Below are 20,514 nucleotides of genomic sequence, written 5' to 3'. Positions count from 1 at the left end.
ATGGAGAATTGGGGACAGGTCCAGCCAGTGACAGGCCACCAAAGATGCAGAGTGGTGTTTGGTCACCTTACACCACAAGCCGCCACTACTTCCTTCCTGGTTACAGCTCCGGACTCTGGCGTATGCACTGCTCACATACACTTACACGACCACAAGAGGTCACATTCGTACACATTGGACATTTTAACCACCTTGAAAATCGACCAATGTTGTTGTTTTGCTTGTGAAGATGGCAGCTATTGATTCTAGTGGACAGATAGTAGAAAAATTGTTTCTGATTTCCCCCCATTAGTACTTGGCCAACTTTTTCCCTTGCTGCCCCCGGTCGCTGCTCCACCCTCTGCCGATCTGGGGAGAGCCGTAGACTAGCACCATGCTTCCTCTGACACATGCACAGTTGCCAGCCGCTGCTTTTCACCTGACAGTGGGGAGCTTCACTGGCAGGATGTAGCACGTGGGAGGATCACGCTATTCCCACCAGTTCCCTTCCACCCCAAACAGGCGCCCCAACCGACCAGAGGAGGCGCTAGTGCAGCAACCAAGACAAAATAAACAATTTCTAATGCTGAGTTGTAGTAAAGAGTAAAGAAGCTGTATATTATGCATGTGTGAGTGTTTTAGTGTCCTATCATTTAATAGAGAAAATATTGACAACATTATTTAATTGGTATACAACACCACACAGACACGTAAACACACAATGACTCACATGTAAAGAAACACACAAATGCACTCTGATCTGCACACAAAATCTCTCTGACACAAGCACACACACACTCACCTCCACCTAAACACACATTGTTCATCTTCTACTCTTTTCAGTCAGCAGTCATTGCCGATGACAACACTGTGTCGCCATGGCAACTGCCAGCCTCCTCCCACCACCACCTGTGTCGGGCGAGGGTGTCAACCTGATGGGAATCAAACTTTATGAGAGTGTGCGCCCGCGTGTGTGTGTGAGAGAGATTGCTATTGCCATTTCATTGCACTTACCCAACACACCCTCTCAGAGTATACCCCTAGTCAATTGATCAAAGCCGACATGTATATTATGCTGTTTTAATGGTGTGGTGAACACCGTGCTAAACACAGCGGAAAAACACAAATCGATCCTTCATGCTAATCGATGCCTAAGAAAGCTCTTCTGCATTCTTTGCACATCATCTTTTCCTCCTCATCTGGCCTCTTCTTTACTCATCTCCCCTTCGATCGCCCTCTTTTCACTTAGTATCCACAACAAACAAATCTAGTTTATTTGTGTAGCTCTTCATCTGAGCCAGAGTCTCAATGGGCTTCCCGACGGAAGCAACAAATGAAGAGAACATCCCTCAGACCTTCACTGACCATAAGGAAAGACTGAAGATATTTGACTGCACAAAGTTACAAATAACATTTCAACCCAACAGGGTCTTCATCAGGCAAATGACTTGCATGACAGACAGAAGGGTGTATTAGCCAATGGCATCACATTGACAACAGCTGTCAGTCAATTAAGCAGGCTATAGCACATTGGTTTCAAAGTCCGTCTGGCTTTTTACAATCAGAGAAGCATTCAGTCAACAATAAAAATAGAGCAGATACAGACATCAATGATCCATAACAGTGAAATATATAAATACAAAATAGAAAAACTTAAATACCAAAAATAAAGCATAGCAACAAAGCATTAGGCTATATATAATTCCAGAATAATAGTTAGTTAAAAAAATAGTCTGACTAAACGGAAGCAGCTCTGCCATTGGCTCCAGTGTTGCTAACTTGGCGAATTTGTTGCTATATTTAGCTACTTTTCAGACCCCACTTGCGACTTTCTTAAAAGCGACTAGCGACAAATCTGGCGACTTTTTCTGACCATGTGAAGCAACATTAAGATGTTGAATCCAGTGCATTTGCCAATAAATTGGGGTTTCTCTCTCTCTCTCCCTGTCAGTGCAGATACACACACAGCACATAGGGTTTGCTTGTCATTTATAATGGCATATACCGAATCAGGCCCAATATATCACAATGGATACGTCACGCGTGCATAATTGGATATGCAAATTAGCGTATGACGTCATCTAGTGACTTTCTGATCAGCCAATAGCTACTTTCCTTGGAAAAGAGTTGGCACTGATTGGCTCCGACCATTTCAGTCGGAGCGGAAGGGGAATCCCTTTCTGCTCCCTGCATGTTACCGCTCTAATGCTCTACTGCTGTGAAACAACAATGCTAGCTAACAAGCTACATGCTGAAAATGGGGAAGTTTTGACAAAGATTGTGCAATAAAGCAGTCATGCTTGGAACTTTCGGTGGATGGTTGTAAAGATAAAGGAGCATCTAATACAGGTAACAATACTGCTCACATACAGTGCCTCAACAAAGGATTAAGACCAATGAAGAGGTCAACACAATAAGCAAAACTTCAATCACACCATCCAGTGATTTGAATAGTAGAAAATGAATGAAACATGTAGTGAAAAGTAGCAGTAACAGAGGCAGCAGTTGTATGGATTTCATTAGGTCCTTTGCAGTTGGACAAGGACCTAATGAAAAGTGACATCAGCACATGTTGATGTTGTAGGTTGATACTGTTGACCTACATGCTATTTTGGCAAACATTGAAATACCAATGACAGATGATTGGATAGCTGACCAGCAATGGATGACTTATGGCTCAGTGGTTAGCACTGTTGCCTCACAGCAAGAAGCTCCCGGGTTCGAACCCCGGTCCGTCCCAGCTCCTTTCTGTGTGGAGTTTGCATGTTCTCCCTGTGTGGGTTTTCTCCGGGTGCTCCGGTTTCCTCCCACCATCCAAGAAAGACATGTATGTTAGGGTTAATACTCCTGTCAGTGCCCCTGACCAAGGTACTGGCAAAAGAACTGGAGTTGGTCCCCGGGCGCTGCACAGTGGCTGCCCACTGCTCCTAGTTCTAGGAAGGTTCCTAGTAGAGGATGGGTCAAATGCAGAGGATTAATTTCCCCAAGGGGATAAATAAAGGATAACTTTATTTACTGAAGAAACTGTTCCTTCTTTCCTCTCATTCTCTCTCCTCCCTCACCATTACATTATGTGTGTGTGTGCGTGTGTGTTTGTTTGTGTGTGTGTGTGTGTGTGTGTGTGTGTGTTTGTGTGTGTGTGTGTGCCAGTGTGTTTCCACCTGTCCTCAGAGCACATTAGTCCCTGGGGAGTCATTTCTAAAGAGGTTTTACTGTAGATTTGAATGACTCAAACACGCACACAAAACCACACACATGCACAAAGGCAAAACACACATGACGACGACACGTTCATATCCCACCATAAGTGGTTGATGAATGGGGAACAGATTTTCTTTAACCTCAAAAGATGACAGGGGGAAAAGGGTGGTTGCTCACGGCACAAACTGATTTCACCAAATAACAGTTGTTGCTGGACCAACATTTCTTCCTAATACGGGCCGGGAAACCCTGCCCCGAACTCATTTGATTGGTCGCCGCAATTGCTTCTTCCTGAAAACGTGCGACAAGTAATTTTTTTTTGTTAAGATTAGGGTTAGCTGGTTAGGGTCTAACCACAACCAGACCAAAACCCTAACCACATTGTTGTACTAAACCTAATGTCTAACTCTAATGTTTTATGAAAACATGTGTGGTTCAACCAGGAGTCAAACCCCAGTCCTCAGATTTGAAGGTACACACCTTATCCATTAAGCTATAGGACTGAGCACACTGTGAGCTGCACTTTTTTCACACCCTAACCCTGATATTGATTGATATTGATATATTGCTTTATTGTCAGCACTGCTGAAATTTGTCTTGCGACCCAGCAGCCATTGTATGCAAAAACAAAGGACATGTATACACATTACACACATTAACATGACACAGTGAAAACACAAGATATTGACATACATAGAAACATACAATCGAGAGCACCGTCCACCGCTCAGCCTATCTCTGGCTTAGCTCCTGGTTGAGCCTCAGAGTCGATTGATGGACAAATGACTTTTTTAGTCTAACCTTCTTATGTGTTGGGACACTGTATCTCCTTCCTGAGGGCAATAACCTGTATTCACTGTGTAAAACATGACTAGTGTTTGAGGTGATGTTCTTTGCCAGCCTCAGCATGCTGTTGTCATACGTGGAAGTATACAGCCGCTGAAGTGGTTGTCCAACAATCTTTGAACAAATGTTTAGTTGTTGCAACATTTGTGACTTTAAGGCTACAGACAGACATCCATACCAGGTAGTACTACAGTACTGAAGAACACTCATAATAACAGAAGTGAAAAACAAAAGAAGAATCCTTCTACTGGCACCAAAAGATCTTAAGCGGCGAAGGAAATAGATTCTTTGCTTTGTTTTCTTAACCTTTTTTTTTTTTTTACTAGGAAGAAATGTTGATCCAGGAACAACTGTTACTGAAATCAGATCATTATTGCCACCACCACCCCACACACACACACACACACACAGGAACATGTGCACGCACGCACATACACGCACACACACACACACACACACGCACACACACACACACACACACACACACACACACACACACACACACACACACACACACACACACACACTACATAATATGTTTGAATGTTTTTGTATATTCTGTAATATTTTATACAACATTATTACATTGCATCATGTTAAAGGTAATTGTTGTCAACAGGGCAAATAGTGGACAAAGTGATCAAATGTATCACAATATAGCCAACCTAACACACACTAGTGTCATTGATGGCCTCTGCTGACCGTGTGCGCGCGCGCACATGTGTGTGTGTGTGTGTGTGTGTGTATGTGTGCATGCGTGTGTGTGTGAGAGAGAGAGCGAGAGAGACTTGGGGAAAGCTTGACAGAAGAGGAGCTCCCTTTTAAATGAAGTTGCCCTGTAGCTCATTGCTCATAATGCACAAGGCATGGCTGACAGATGGGGAACGTGTGGTATATTATTTTACCAGCAAACATTACACAGAGGAAAGGGTAGTTTTACAGTACACTGAGTTACGCATGCACGCATATACACACACACACACACACACACACTGTCTGTGTGGGTTTTCTCCGGGTGCTCCGGTTTCCTCCCACCATCCAAGAAAGACATGTATGTTAGGGTTAATACTCCTGTCAGTGCCCCTGACCAAGGCAATGGCAAAAATAACTAGAGTTGGTCCCCGGGCGCTGCACTGTGGCTGCCCTCTGCTCCTAGTTCTAGGAAGGTTCCTAGTAGAGGATGGGTCAAATGCAGAGGATGCATTTCCCCATGGGGATAAATAAAGGATAACTTAAGTTAAAGTTGAATCACTTGATTCACAGTTAATAACAATTTGATTTGACTTTATGTCCCTTTTTTCACTGGTACTTCTACTGTCGCTCGCTATAGTGTTAACGGCAGAATGCATAGCCTTTCTCTGTCATTCAGTAGGAGTGACAACTCCATAAACATTATCATTTAGGAATCAGCCTGTGTTTGCGGGTGTGTGCATTTTTAATGGAGTCATCAACACCCGGCTGCCTCTGTTTGGCTTTATTGGAATAAGGTGTTCACAGATGAGCTCTGTGCTTATTGATATAAATCGATAAACAATTACTGGTCTTCTTTTCCTGGTGAAGTTTCATCAAGCCTCCCTCTGTGCCCACAGGGAGCTGCATGGATAGATAGAGAGAGAGAGAGAGAGAGAGAGAGAGAGAGAGAGAGAGAGAGAGATAACTTGATTTGAAACACATGAAATTGTCCAAGGCAGGCATTTTCCCCACTACATAGTGGAGACTTCGACTTTTAAAATCTTCGCTAATTTAACAACAAGGCTAGGTGGAAACCTAGCATAGGGCCAGCGCAGAAAAGCGTTGCCGAGCCTGTTCGCTGTAGCAGGCAGCAGCATTGTTAATGGGAAGGGTTGTTAGTGGCAAAAGTATGAAGGATACTTGTCAAACATATTTCATTGCAGGATTTCATTGTTGGTGTACACCTTAAAATCAAATAGCCTACGTGTTTGATTTTAAGATTTTTTTTACCCCAAATATAAATATGCTATTTACCCCTGTTTAGCCCAATGTTTTTGTGTCTTTTAATCAATTACCTAAACACTATATATATATATATATATATATATATATATATATATATATATATATATATATATATATATATATATATATATATATATATATATCATAGGCTATATCATAGGCTATATCACAGGAGGTTTTTCTAGTGAGGCAAGGGAGGAGCCCCCTCCCTTCTTTTTTGAGAAGAAAAGGGAGAGTTTATATATTTTTAATAAATAAACCAAATTTTCTCTCCGCTTTGAACTAATTGCATTATTGAAAATGCTTTAATGGTGACACCTGCAGGCCAGGGAAGGAAAGGGTAGTCTCTGGAGGACGGAGGACTGCCCCGCCCCCTGCTCCTCAGGGGCACGGTCCATGGGCAGGGTCTTATGCCGTGTGTCATGTGTGTGTCTGTGCTTCAGTATTTTTCATGCTAACATATGATTGGCTAAGTAAACAGATAAGATTGCGCAACAGTGGAGGCATGCAGGCCTTGTAGGAATGCCTCCCTGCAATGATTGACATCAGCCCTGACCAATGAGAACCAGACTCAGGCAGGGCAGGGCTCAGGACTGCCGCTGCATCCAGTCATCAGAGCTACAGTAGCGTTGGCTCTCTGGTCAGTGGCCATAATAATAATAAAGCCATGACAAGAGTCATGCAAATGGGATTACATGTGTCAGACTATGGTTTGTATGTGGAATATACAGCTACTTTAAACTGCAGCAGACAAGTGTTCTGGCTGCCTACTAGTTAGCTACTGTGCTAAAAAAGGAAGAAGCCTGGTTTGATAGCGTGCTAACGCTAGTTAGCTCGCGATGCTAACGTTATTTGCAGTTCCAATGATGTTAGCATCGTGAGTTAACACACAGGCTTTTGCTAAACCAGATTCTGGGAGCATTAGGCCTACTCAGCATGGAATTTAAGTGAGCTAAAATGTATTGTTGACAATCTTACTGTGCTGTCTATTAGCTAGCTAGAGCATCTTGGCAGCCAACCTGACAGCCAGAAGCTAGCAGCTATCTCAATACTTGTCAAAAACAACTGTCTTTTGTAAACTAGCAGCTAGTTGGACACCCAGTCTGGCCAGTGCAGAATGCTACTGTAGTCTATCTTCCCAAGGAGCTTACTGCCTTAGTGATTTCAGGCTGTGATATTGTCACTATAAGTCAGTATTTACTGATACTTTATCAAGTATTTACTCTGAGAAATGAAATTATGAGAAAAGGAACAATTATTGATGGTTAAAACTGAATAATGACATCACAACAGTCTAATCCTAATGCTAAATTAAAATGAGATGTTCCTCTAAACCCGCAAAAAACGGCAAATTATTTTCCGCTGGCGACCTTTGGTCGTAGTCCTCCTTTGCTTTCAAGGTCAGGAGCCGCAACTGATACGTTTGATAGCTTTGACGCTTTTATTTTGAAGGCAAAATCACTCAACCGGAAGTTAAATTGTAAAAAATTGTTGCTCAATTCACGGAGGCGTTCTTGCAGTTTCCCCATCACACACGGAAGAACAAACAAAAACAACAAATGACAGCGTTTTCGTGTGAGACGTGAGGAGTGATGACTGACAGCTAGTTTGAGTGATAACTGAGGCATGTTGCAGGAGGAATGACAGCGTTTTCGTGTGACACGTGAGGAGTGATGACTGACAGCTAGTTTGAGTGATAATTGAGGCATGTTGCAGGAGGAATGACAGCATTTTCGTGTGAGACGTGATGAGTGATGACTGACAGCTAGTTTGAGTGAACTGAGGCATGTTGCAGGAGGAATGACAGTGTTTTCGTGTGAGACGTGAGGAGTGATGACTGACAGCTAGTTTGAGTGATAACTGAGGCATGTTGCAGGAGGAATGACAGCGTTTTCGTGTGAGGACTGAAGGCATTTCAGAGCATGCAGTGTGCTGTGATACACAAGAGCTGACAACGCTAAAGGTCCTTGCACATAGAGTCCGTTTTTTCGTCCGAAATTGACGCACGAAAAAAATAAAAATACGACCTCATTTGTGTCAATCATCATTGACACACCGAGTCCGACAATTACGTCCGTCATTTAAGTTTTCGGACGAGGTTCGATTTTCTGCGTTTTTCCGCATCAATGAAATCGTTTTGACAGGTGTTTGACCACCCAGAGCTGCCGTAGTGTTGCTATTCACAATGAAAAATGGCGTCTGAGAAGTTAATTCAGTTCGTCTCCCAGCACAAAGCATTTTATGGCAAAGCAGGAATACAGAGATTCGGAATTAAAAGACAGAATGTGCCGGGTGATTGCAGACCAGCTTGGAATGTGGGACGCGGTGTGTGTGTGTGTATGGGGAAGGGGGGGGGGGGAGGAGAGAGACAGAGAGCCACACAGACACACTGCCAGTTGTGGATCAATAGGATCGCGGTAGTTTTCTTTTCGTTGCGAATCTTCGCAACGAATATTGGATAATTAACGCATCGGACTCAGTGGGCAAGGTATCTGTGCGTGACGTTTTTTTCCCGGATGACGGATTAAAAAAACGCAGCGAACAATTCGGACTCTGTGTGCAAGGACCTTTAGTCTGAGGAATGATAGCCAATACTCTGAGGTAGGAGAACGGGTGCAGGAGGATGCCCTAAAATGGTTGCCGTACACACGCAATCACATGCTTCTCATTCCCCTCTGTAGGTGTTTTTCAAAGTGCATAGTGATGTATTTGTGTGTTTGTTTGCAGATTGAGAAGCATACTTGTTTATTCAAGGGTCACGTTGTCCTTTAAGTAATGAATGAAGATGTAGCTTGAAGATAGTGACCGCAGCCTCTTCATCCCAAGTTAAAGTCAAAAGTTAAAAGGTATGGATGTGAGGGTTAACTCAACAGCCGTGCTGTGACATGGAGGGGGAGTGTGACCTGGGTTAACTCAACAGCCGTGCTGTGACATGGAGGGCGAGTGTGACCTGGGTTAACTCAACAGCTGTGCTGTGACATGGAGGGGGAGTGTGACCTGGGTTAACTCAACAGCTGTGCTGTGACATGGAGGGGGAGTGTGACCTGGGTTAACTCAACAGCCGTGCTGTGACATGGAGGGGGAGTGTGACCTGGGTTAACTCAACAGCCGTGCTGTGACATGGAGGGGGAGTGTGACCTGGGTTAACTCAACAGCTGTGCTGTGACATGGAGGGGGAGTGTGACCTGGGTTAACTCAACAGCCGTGCTGTGACATGGAGGGGGAGTGTGACCTGGGTTAACTCAACAGCCATGCTGTGACATGGAGGGGGAGTGTGACCTGGGTTAACTCAACAGCCATGCTGTGACATGGAGGGGGAGTGTGACCTGGGTTAACTCAACAGCTGTGCTGTGACATGGAGGGGGAGTGTGACCTGGGTTAACTCAACAGCCGTGCTGTGACATGGAGGGGGAGTGTGACCTGGGTTAACTCAACAGCCATGCTGTGACATGAGCCACTTTCACACATGAACTCCGGATCAGGTCAGGGTTGCCCCCCACTGAGCCTGCCCCGGATGATAGGTGAAGTGTACCCTTTCACACATGAGGCATGTTGCATTCACACATGAGTAGCACCTCTGCAGAGTTTGTAAAGTAGAGAGGGGGCGGGCGGCGGGGGTGGGGGAATTTGGGCATGATCGACCACACAGTTGTGAAAACTAAAAATACATAATGGGCGATAACTGCCTAACGTTCACGGCATAAAATCGTTTGCGCATAACGTTAGTAAGTAATTAATTAAACAACCCTACAACTCACGCCCAGATGCATCGATTTCCTCGAGTCGCAAGCAGTACAAACAAAACAGGTCTTTGCTATGTTGTCCTAAAATGCCTCAAACCTACTAGAATTATACAGAATACAGGAAGCTAGACGTTTTTACCTTCAAAATAAAATAAATGTTGTATTACTTAGTAACAAAAAATCAGAATGTCGACTCACTACGGGTTAAAATTGACTTTTCGAAGGGAGCAGATATTCTTCCAGTTTATCTCCGTTCTGTATCTTTCGAAACACACACAAAAAAACATTACACGTGCATTTACTTTATTTAATTGCCATTATTGCGAAGGTTATACCCGGAAGTTTTCGTTTTATACTGCCTGACTTGACGCTACTTGGAATTTGCGCGAACGCTGTGTAAACGTTAAATCAAAGACATGAACGCAACCAGATCCAGATACCCTACCTAGCGATGTCCAATACTGGGAAGCGGGACGACCCTCGCGTCCAAAAATGCTTATTAAATGTGTGTGCTGTGCGAAGCAGACATGAAATCAGATCAGAGCCATGAGCCTTTCAATCCAGCAATCCGCAACATGTTGGCTGTCGCACACGGAGCAGTTTTGAGCTTCATTTGTGTTTTTTGCTCGCTCATGTTCGACTATTTATATAATAATAATCTGTCACGATCGTCTCTGTCCTCATGCACTCACGAGCTGACGGAGCTCTGGAGGGGGGGGGGGACAATACGCTTCTGCGACTACGGCTGGGGGTACACTTCCCTCCGGATAGGACGAGGATCCGCGGGAGCGCGCATGAGCCACATGCACACATTCACACATGACAGCCAGCCGGATAGCCTCTAGATAACTCCTGAATTCCAGACATGTGTGAAAGCTGCTATGGAGGGGGAGTGTGACCTGGGTTAACTCAATAGCCGTGCTGTGACATGGAGGGGGAGTGTGACCTGGGTTAACTCAACAGCCGTGCTGTGACATGGAGGGGGAGTGTGACCTGTTCCGTGTGTGACAGGAAGGAGGGGGGAGTGTGACATGTAAGCCTCTTCTAAACATGAACTGTGGATCATAACCGTAGGATCATGTCCGACTATCCCCGCAGGTACCCTGCTAGGCATGACTCAATAAACCACTTCATCACTTTCTAAACATAGGGAGAAGCTCTGGCATCGTTTGGAGCACAGTGCACTCCTCTCTCCACTGTCGTGACTGACTTTAGCCTATTCCCCAACGCCAACACGTTTTAAGTTGCATTTTCTCATCAAGGCAATGTCGAGGAAATATTGGCTCAAATGTTCTGTCCGCAAATGGCAGACATGCAAAGCTTCATTCAAATCATCAATAGAAGCTTAGAATGTCTGAGGGAAATTACATTCGGAGTGTCTATTCGTACCCGGGTGTAAATATCTTCTGCCGTGTTGTGGGGCTATTCGTACCCCCTATTGACAGGCACAACAGAGCGGAGGAGGCTCGGAGCTGCAAGGCAGGGCAGTAGGCTACAGCCTGAGCCTGGTATATGCACGCACACACTACATCCATGTATCTGTAGTTAATCTTTTAATTAAATTACCTTATTTTGCTAGACAAAGACAAAGCCAATAGAGCTGTCTGTCTGTCTGTCTGTCTGTCTGTCTCTCTCTTTCTCTCGCAGATGATTTTTGGCAGAATTGGCACGGCTCTAATTTGCGCTTGCGACAGGTGCTGTGAACGTTTCCGCATGCCCGCCGAGAATTGCATCCCCAACATAATTCGGGGCTGTTTTAACTTAGAAATCAGGGAGGTCACGTCTACCAGACAATTATATCACTTTGAATCAGTTACATTTCTGTATAAATCATTACAAGTAGCTCACGTGAGGTGGGGATGTTTTTTTTTGCTGCTCGGCGGGGGAGCAAAACTCGGCAGAACACCTGGTGGACGGTGCAAGGCGGAGCGCTATCTTCCGTGCCTTAAGGCATGCGCAAACAGTGCGCAAAGCGCTATTTAGGGATAGCGCCTGTCGGAAGATAGAGGCCCACATTTCTTGTTATCGATACACGCTACTGCACCCCCTCCCCCCGCCCACTGGCAGAGAGAATACCGACCATTTCCAGCTGTTTCTAAACACAGACTCCTCATGTCTAGAAAGGTAAAACCGGAAAATATCCTGCTCTGGCTAGCCGGACATGATCCAGACTTCATGTTTAGAAGAGGCTTTATACAGCTGGTAGGGGACTCCATTAGGACCCAGGGCTGAAGAGGCCCTTGCACTTCTCACTACTTCTTGAACTTCTTTCCACCTTGGTGGGGGTTACATGCTGCCACTCCGACGTGCTGCCACTCCGACGTTCTGCCACTCCGAAATATCGGCACTCAGAAAGGGGGTCTATATTCCCCGTTTTTCACTAACCTCTCCCAGCCCCCACGCCAAATCTAACCTCCCCCCATGCCTAAATCTAACCTCCCCCAGACCCTAACCCAAAACCTAACCTCTCCCACCCCCACGCCTAAACCTAAGGTCGGCATTGCGGCTTCTAAGGTGAACGACCGCCAGTCCGAATAATGGAAGTTAACGTTCGGAGTGGCAGCATGTCGGAAAGGCAGAGGAACCCCCTTGGTGGGCTATCATCACACTGGCTCTCTATTTCACCAATAGGTGGAATATCAGTGACTGTCATCTCTCTAAACCTTTCCCTATCTTTGTGTACCATTCTTCTCCTTACTAAACAATGACTTCACAAATCTAAATGGATCCTTATAGAATGCTATTCTAGCTCGCTCTTTCTTTTTCCTATTTTGCCTAATGCTCTCTGCTCTTCTTAACACTGCCAACCGCTCCTTCACATCTGACTGCAAGCAATCAATGCCTTCCTTCTCAACCTCTGTAGCTTTCCTCCACTGCCTCTTAAGCTGTCTTCTCTCCTGGATAAGTATATCTATCTCTTGTTGGTGCCTAGATTTAACTACCTCACCTTCTAGTTTCTTCCTTTTCTCAAAGACGCCAAACCTTTTTTACCATAATCATAAATAAGATCTCCCATTTTCTCCAGCTTACTCTCAGCAGTTTCTTTAAGCTTCTCTAACACCCTAACCAAATCACTATTGATATCTTCCCACTTCCTACTTTCCGCTGCACCTGGCCACTTAACTCTAGGCTTCTGACCACTAATCTTCTCCCTCTTTGGCTGGCTGGCCTCTCTGCCTTCCTCGGTGCTAGGACCTGCCTCAACATCAGGGGTGTTGATGTCCTGCGAGTTGTGGGTTACTTCCTGTCTCTGGACTTCACCCGACTGACTTGATAAACTTCTTAAGAAATAATTATCAATGCGGGGTCCCTGTGTTCCCTCTACCAAGCACCTCTTCCTGCCTTGATGGATTCTAAGGCCCTTCTGCCAGCCACACAAGCAAACCTGACGCTTCTTCCCATCTACATCTGAACTAGTGGCTTCCACTGACATGTTTTCCCTACTCATAGTCAAGTCCGTTCCAGAGTCAATAACCGTGTCAACCATAGGTGAGTCATCTTCTGCCCCCGCTCTCGCAGACTCTAGGGGTGTTTTTACATTATTCCGTTTCGTAGCAAGTTTGGGTGTAACCAATGGCCTATCTGGCCTTGGCTACTGCCACAATGAGCAGCTAACCCATTGCAGCCCCAGTGGGGTCTAATCCCTCCTGTCAGCTGTCTTTCCATGCTGTCACTAGGTCTTTCCCTAGTGTCAGCTGCACTATTCACAACAGTCACTAGCCTAAGCTAGCTTTAGTATTAATTAATACACAGGACAAGATGTTACTATCCCTTGTGCCAAAATCCGAGGGAAAACACATTTAGAAGCCCAATCCAGAATAAAACAAGCCAACAGGATAACAAACTAATAAACAAGACACAAATCACAAATCACCAGTTACCTACCCTAGCCAACAGCAGCAGGGGCGTTTCTAGGTCCTGAAGACATTGGGGGCTTTAGCCAGGTACCCCGACGGGGAGGGAGGAAAGGGGGGAGGAGGCTTCCCTCCCCCCCAGTTAAAATTTTTTGGTTTTTCCAATCCGTAAATACCCATGTTGTGAGTCATTTGAGATGAATACCCCAGAACCCTTGATAGGGTTCTGGCGGGAGTCCACTTAGCAAATTCATGAATTGATAAATGTCAGCATTAGCCTCTTTCACTTACACAAAGTTCTCACCACCTCCCCTCCTCATCCTCTGGTCTGGTCTCCTCAACTCTGCTCTCCTCTCCTCTCCTCTGCTGTGGTCTGGTGTCCTCTGTTTTGCTCTGCTCCACTCCCCTCAGGCTGAGATGAGAAAAAAACAAACAGAAAATATCAGTAGGCTATGCAGGACCAAATTATCAGTTACTATTGTCATAGTGTGTCATTACATAATGTTTCTGCTTCACTCCTCACCACCTCCTCTCCACATCTCATCATCTCACTATGAAATTATTCAAACAAATGACATGCTACAACTATGAAATTATCTTATGTTATTTAGTTGTTTAGTTGTGAAGATATTTTCTGAGATAAATGTCATTTATCTCAGAAAATATCTTCACACAGAATATTATTAACCATACAACCTACAACCTACAACACTAGCATCAGCATGAAGCCACAGCCATCCACTCCAATGTCTATAGAAGCTAACGTTAGCATGACTGTCACAATAACAATGCCTTCACTTCACAGTTACATTAAACAAAACCACACATCACTGCTTCATTAAACCATTACAAGAAACAATACCTTGTTCCCAATTCCAGCTAGGCGCTTTTGATTAGATAACGAACCGTAGGTTGAAGATGTGTTTTGTGACCGTTTGTTTAACTTTTTCATGTCAATTCACTTCCGGCCGGTGAGCACACCTTACGTCAAGTAGCGTAGATATAACATCACTACGTCCGCTCTAAGTTTCAAAATAAAAGTACCATATGATACAAAAACGGCACCATCAGAATTTAGGTTTACAGGAAGCGTGTACCTTAATAAAATACCTTCACAGGAGTTACTGGGGGGGTTCGTACACTCTGACTGAGTTTGTTTCTTCCATGATGCGTCATCATGGGAAAAACCAACTCGACGGGGGAAAGAGGGGGTTTTCGCTGCAAGCACTGACTTGAGAGGCTGTTCATAACCTCCGAGGCTAGCAAAGAAACATCCGGGGCTCTAGACCCGGAAGCCCAGGGCTGACGACGCCCATGAACAGCAGTATGAAGCATGTCATTGGGGTTTTCAAGTGGGCACCTTCCTTCACCGATGTTTCGTTAAGTTAGGCCCACGACACCTCAAGAAGGCTTAACGGTGTAATCCAGCTGGAAACACCCCCCTCCATGCTACCACCGCATAACTGCATATTACCTCACCATCTAATGCCTTCCATCGAACCTAGTATTAACCTAGTAGAGAGCTGTGCGGGCCTGAAATCTCGGCCCGAGCCCTCCCCGGCCCGTGACATGCAGGCCCGTGCCCGACCGGGCCCCGATGAGTTATGAAATGAATTGGCCCGAGCCCGTTGCGAGGCCCGACATCAATATCACGATATGACGACACATCTCTCTCTCCCTCTCTGTGCATGCTGCCGCGCTGCTGAACTCATTGGTCCAAAACGTTGCTAGACTGTGTTGCCTATAAAGACAACCACCGCAGCTTTCTCTCTGTCTCTCTCTCCCCCTCTCACACAAGCTACCGTGGCCTATCAAAATCCAGACATATTGTCTCGAGAAAGAGCATGTTAGATCGTTTACTTGCCAACAGCAACAATGCCCACAAACTGAAACATTATGTCACTCAAGCATATCGAAATTAAAACAGCAGACTTACCGTTTATAGCTGCATTGAATAACGCCACATAGTGTCTTCACAATGTATGGTAGATGGGTTTGTTTTCAACAGGTTGAAATTAGCTTTCCCATACTGCAGTGGGGACTGTTTAACTCTCCCCTCGCAAACTTTGTTTCATGTCCATCTATCTTATTTCTCTCTCACACACGGACACGGACACAAGCGGCTTGTTTTGTTGTTGTTTTGTATGCTGACAGTGACAGCACGCTGACTGAAACATGTCGTGAGTGGATTGTGGACTGGAGTGGCAGACTAACGTCACGGTGAGGGTGTGTGTGTGGGGACGGTGTGTGCGTGTCTGTGCGCTCCTCCTCCTCTTGGTCTCACTCTGCTGTGTAAAATAAAGCGAGTAATACAGCTTCATTTTATTTTATTATTGAAACGGGACCGAACCCGGCCCGGCCCCGGCGGCTCGGAGCAATTAATTAAAAGAAAAGCCCGGCCCCAGCCCGTATTGGCCAGGCCCGAGGGGCCCGCGAGGGTACCCTCGAGTTTGCAGCTCTCTATACAGTAACCTAGTCTTAGCCAGTGGCGTAACATCATTGCCATGGGCCCCGGTGCAAATATTTGCTCTGGGCCCTACCTATCAATTAGCTATATTGTTTGTTATAGAAAATATAAACTCACTCATAATTTTTTTCGTCAGGCAGATTGCTAGCCGTCTATTGTGCGTCAGGACCAGGGGTATAGTGGTAAATACAGAGGTGGGTAAACTATCCAAGGTGAGTAGTTTACCCACCTTGTGTCCCTTCATTGTTTTATATAGGTGATCTGAAAATAGGTGAGTAAACTATCTGCATCATTTCAAAGAGGTGGATAAACTGCGTTTATGTGCGTTTACCCTCCACTACACCCCCGAAGTGTAAACAAGAGGGCCGCTTACCCTACGTGAAGGGATATTCCTCATCTCTTGCTCCAACTCCATATGGTCAATGATGTCACCAGAACCTCACAGGAGACTCCGCTGAAGACACGTTGGAAAGAGAACGTGTTCGTATTTTCCCATACGATGGGAAATCCACTGAATCCAGTAAACTAAACTTAAAGCTAATAGCATTCGTTAGCCTAGTAAGCTACATGAGGGCAAGTGCTGACTGCATAAACAGCATGGAAGTTTATTTGGAGTGGGACAGCAGCAGAAACCGTAAGTACGTTACGTCTCCCCAAAGCGAGACTCACTCTTCATGGGCCCTTGACAGCTCTGGGCCCCGGTGCACCGCACCGCATGCACCCCCGATCCTTACGCCAGTGGTCTTAGCCTTTAGCCTAGCTATCCAGGTCGGTTCGGTATGACATTCAACATATCGTCGCTGTCGTTCCAGGACCTCGAATCTCCAAAACAGCAACTTTTCAGGAAGTTAAAAAAACCTGTTTGCTCTTAAAATACTGAACCAAACGTCGTCAAAGTTGGCACATGTCTTAATTATAGTTTCCCGCTGAATGTGTCATTACTTTATTAATATCTTACCTGGATAAGCTCAAATGATGTTGTTTATATTATCAGTCCGAGTTGGAAGCACTCTCTCCCGGCCAATCAGGCGGGAGAGAGTCGTATGCTCATGCACGAGCCCCAAGCTCCGGGCCGCGGGGGCGCGCGCAGCAGCAGCGCTCTGAGCCTCTCATGGCCGAGGCGGGGGCTTGGGCATTGGGATGAGAACAGTCTGACATAACGTAGCGTTAACGTTACTTTATTCTCGTCAGAAAACACTCTGATTTGCATGTTAAAACAAGTTTGCAGCCTAGGAATAACTGGAAAACATTCGATTGATCTATTAACGTCAGAGGAAGCCAGGATTAGTCAAAACGACTGCCGTGTGACTTTTCCGGGTTTACTGTCCTGCGTGGGGGGGTACAGACGGAGGTAGGGGACGAATTTCGAGGTTTGACTGACAGATTGAGGGCGAATGGCGTTACGAGATTTACTCACAAGCTCGTTTGAATGCTTTTCCATTGGTTGCATTTGATAAATCCACAGAAGCCGTTTTCCCACATGCGTACCGGAAAATTACCTGTGAGTCAATATCGGACATTTCCCTTCACACTTCGGCTCACGCATGTGGGAATCTATCAGCGAAATTGCCTGTATGTTGGGGGGCGGGGGGAGCTTGTATGTATGTAGAGAAAGCAAATGCACGAAGCGAAATGTGGAAGTAGTTTGCTTTGATGTGCGCGAATGATTAGATGATGCACTTTGAAGAAGTTGGGATCCGTGTCTGAGAGAAATAGTTGCTGATTCGATGTTTATCCGTTCACCTGCGTCGCGTTGAAGCACTTTTTACAGACTGGCTTCGTTTGATGTGTCCGGGCTTGCCTTGCCTTCGGAAATCAGCACGCCCACACATGAAACTGACATAGGCTACCGCTCTTATTATCACAAGATCATTTTGCCAGTTTGCTTTAATGTGCGCGAATGATTAGATTATGCCCGCTGGAACATTAAGCAACGTGTGTAGGCTACACCTCGCCCATGAGAGAAGGACCGCTGTCGCGGAAAATGACTGGACCCGAGGGTGCACTGTTATTAATTTGAGCCCAGAGGAGGGTCATACAAATTTAAATTGATCATATATATATTTATTTTATTTTATCTATTTATTTTTGCTTTTCGGAATTGAGCAACTATACCCAACGATACCCCTCTTGGTCAAACTGTTTGGTATGACCCAGTGTATAGTTTCTCATGAAAAAAGAAATGCCTCAAAAAGCCATCCGTCCAGTATACGCACGCACAAGGGTCCCAACCGACGGGGGGGAGAGGGAAAATAAAAAATAAAAATTAGGCTACAACATTGTCCAATGCACACACACATTCATATAATTTCAGCCGTCAAAAAATCTATTGGAAGTCATATTTTCCATCCCGGGAGACTAGTCTCCTCCTACTCAATCTGAGGGTTGGCAGCCTAGCGTGCGATTCGGCCTGCTTGCGCATATCGCCCCATGGCTTCAGTGCGCAGTTGAAATCATCAAAGTTGCCATGATTTAGTCACCAAATGACCTATCCAACAGGCGTGAACCGATTGTTGTCATTCCACTTGCTGCTGTGTATCCAAAAGATCCCAACTGACATTTCCATAATGTGCAAAGCATGCTATAGCATCTCAAATACTGTGACCCAAAACGCAAAAGTCGGACTAATATTTACAAGCGGTAATTTGGTAAAAATTAAACAAAACCCTTACAACTTCTGCCTATTGGCTACTATTAATGGATATGTCTACGACTGCTTGAAAAAAATAAAATAGGATAAATAAATAGCCTAACGAAGAGGCTGCAATCAATCTTATCACAGAAGAAGCTGGCTCGAATGAGACCATGCCTCCTTGCCATCGCAAGGTAGCCTATCTTATTGGTCTGCTGATGATGGTAATCCTGCAAAAAATTCCCCCCTAAAATAATCCACGCAGTTTCACCATGCAGTCACCAAAATGCAGGATGTGAAGAATGAAGATGTTTTTAACGATAAAATAATGCTGGTCCTCAGCCTATATTACGCATAGCGCAGCTGGTAACAGGAGCTTGTTTAATAATTTTTTTTGCAAGCTTTGAGCTTAATAATGCATTCATCCTAATTTTATAATTCATTTCATAGTCCATGTCGAGCTGTTTGTGTGCTTTGCCTAATTTTGTCCCATGCATGATGCCCGCCTCGGACTGCGGCTGCCTATGATTTTATTGAGAATCAACATCATTATCGACACTGTTTTGCAGGCGCGCGGGAAGCTATCTCCCACGAGGGGGTCTGAAGCATATACTTGGACTTGCGCGGCGCGGCGCGCCGAGCACTTTGCGCGTGCACGTGTGAGGTGCGTGCGCGTGCACGTGCGAGGTGCGAGCACACGCAAAGTGCGCTGCGCGGCCTTGTGCGACCATGCTGCGTGAAGTTGGCACTTGTAGCCTAATGCACATTGTCTTAAAACTTGAATGGAATCAGGGGTGCCGATTTCTGTCTGTGCCAGTGCGTGCCCATGCTTGCGCATGCCCGTCGCCCAACCCATCCCCTGATAAAGCGATAAAGCTGTAGTGACGCAAACGCACCATAGGAGATTTAACAGCGACCTACACACACACACACACACACACACACACACACACTTCACACACCACTTCAGTTCGACAGAATAGGAACAAGCGACCGAAGCATGCTGTAAACCACACAGACATAGACATAGAACATGAACAGCGTCAGCATCAGCGACCGACCCACACAGACACATTGATTGAGACATCAAAAGTTTTAACCAACATAACATACACCACTACACCTCACCTGGAACTGGAAGTCGTAGGCTACTCGTCACGGTTGCACTGGTGGTGATGGAAAACGCACTAGGTTTTGTGATCAAAAATCTCCTCATTTTGTTTTGGCTACTTGTGTTGAGATGTGTCAGTCTGTCACTCTCTCTCTGATACCGCTCAATGCGCAAGTGTGTTTACTCACTACGTCAGCAGGGTCACATAGAGTGCACTGACTCATGCAGCCAATCAGATTGGGCTATGTTTTGATCAACTCGTTTTGTAACCCGGGGCCGCCAGCGGGCCTGGGGTGGGTGGAGTTTGCTATCAAATCAATGTAAAGAGACCCCGCCCAGCCACAGCCTAGAGCCCAGAGCAGAGCACCCACGGGGAAATGAGGAGAGAGAGAGAGAGAGAGAGAGAGAGAGAGAGAGAGAGAGAGAGAGAGAGAGAGAGAGAGAGATGCCTGTGACAGTCACTGAAGTTTCGCCAAATGAGGGTGGGGCTGGGGGGGGCTGGGGGGGGCTGCGTCAGGAAGGTGCAGGGGCTGAGGCCGCCACCAGGGGGGGCTGCAGCCCCGGCAGCTCCCCACTTCCAGCGCGGTTGCTGTTTTGCCACTGAAAATAGTAGGATAGCATATGTTGGGGGAAGGTCAATCATATTTTTCCAATCACTTGGGGAGGGCCAAAGAAAAATATATTTTGGCCACAGGAGGGTTACA

This window comes from Poromitra crassiceps, assembly GCF_964638095.1.
Source record: "Poromitra crassiceps genome assembly, chromosome: 3".
Classification (NCBI taxonomy): domain Eukaryota; kingdom Metazoa; phylum Chordata; class Actinopteri; order Beryciformes; family Melamphaidae; genus Poromitra; species Poromitra crassiceps.
This window is presented reverse-complemented; position numbering follows the sequence as displayed.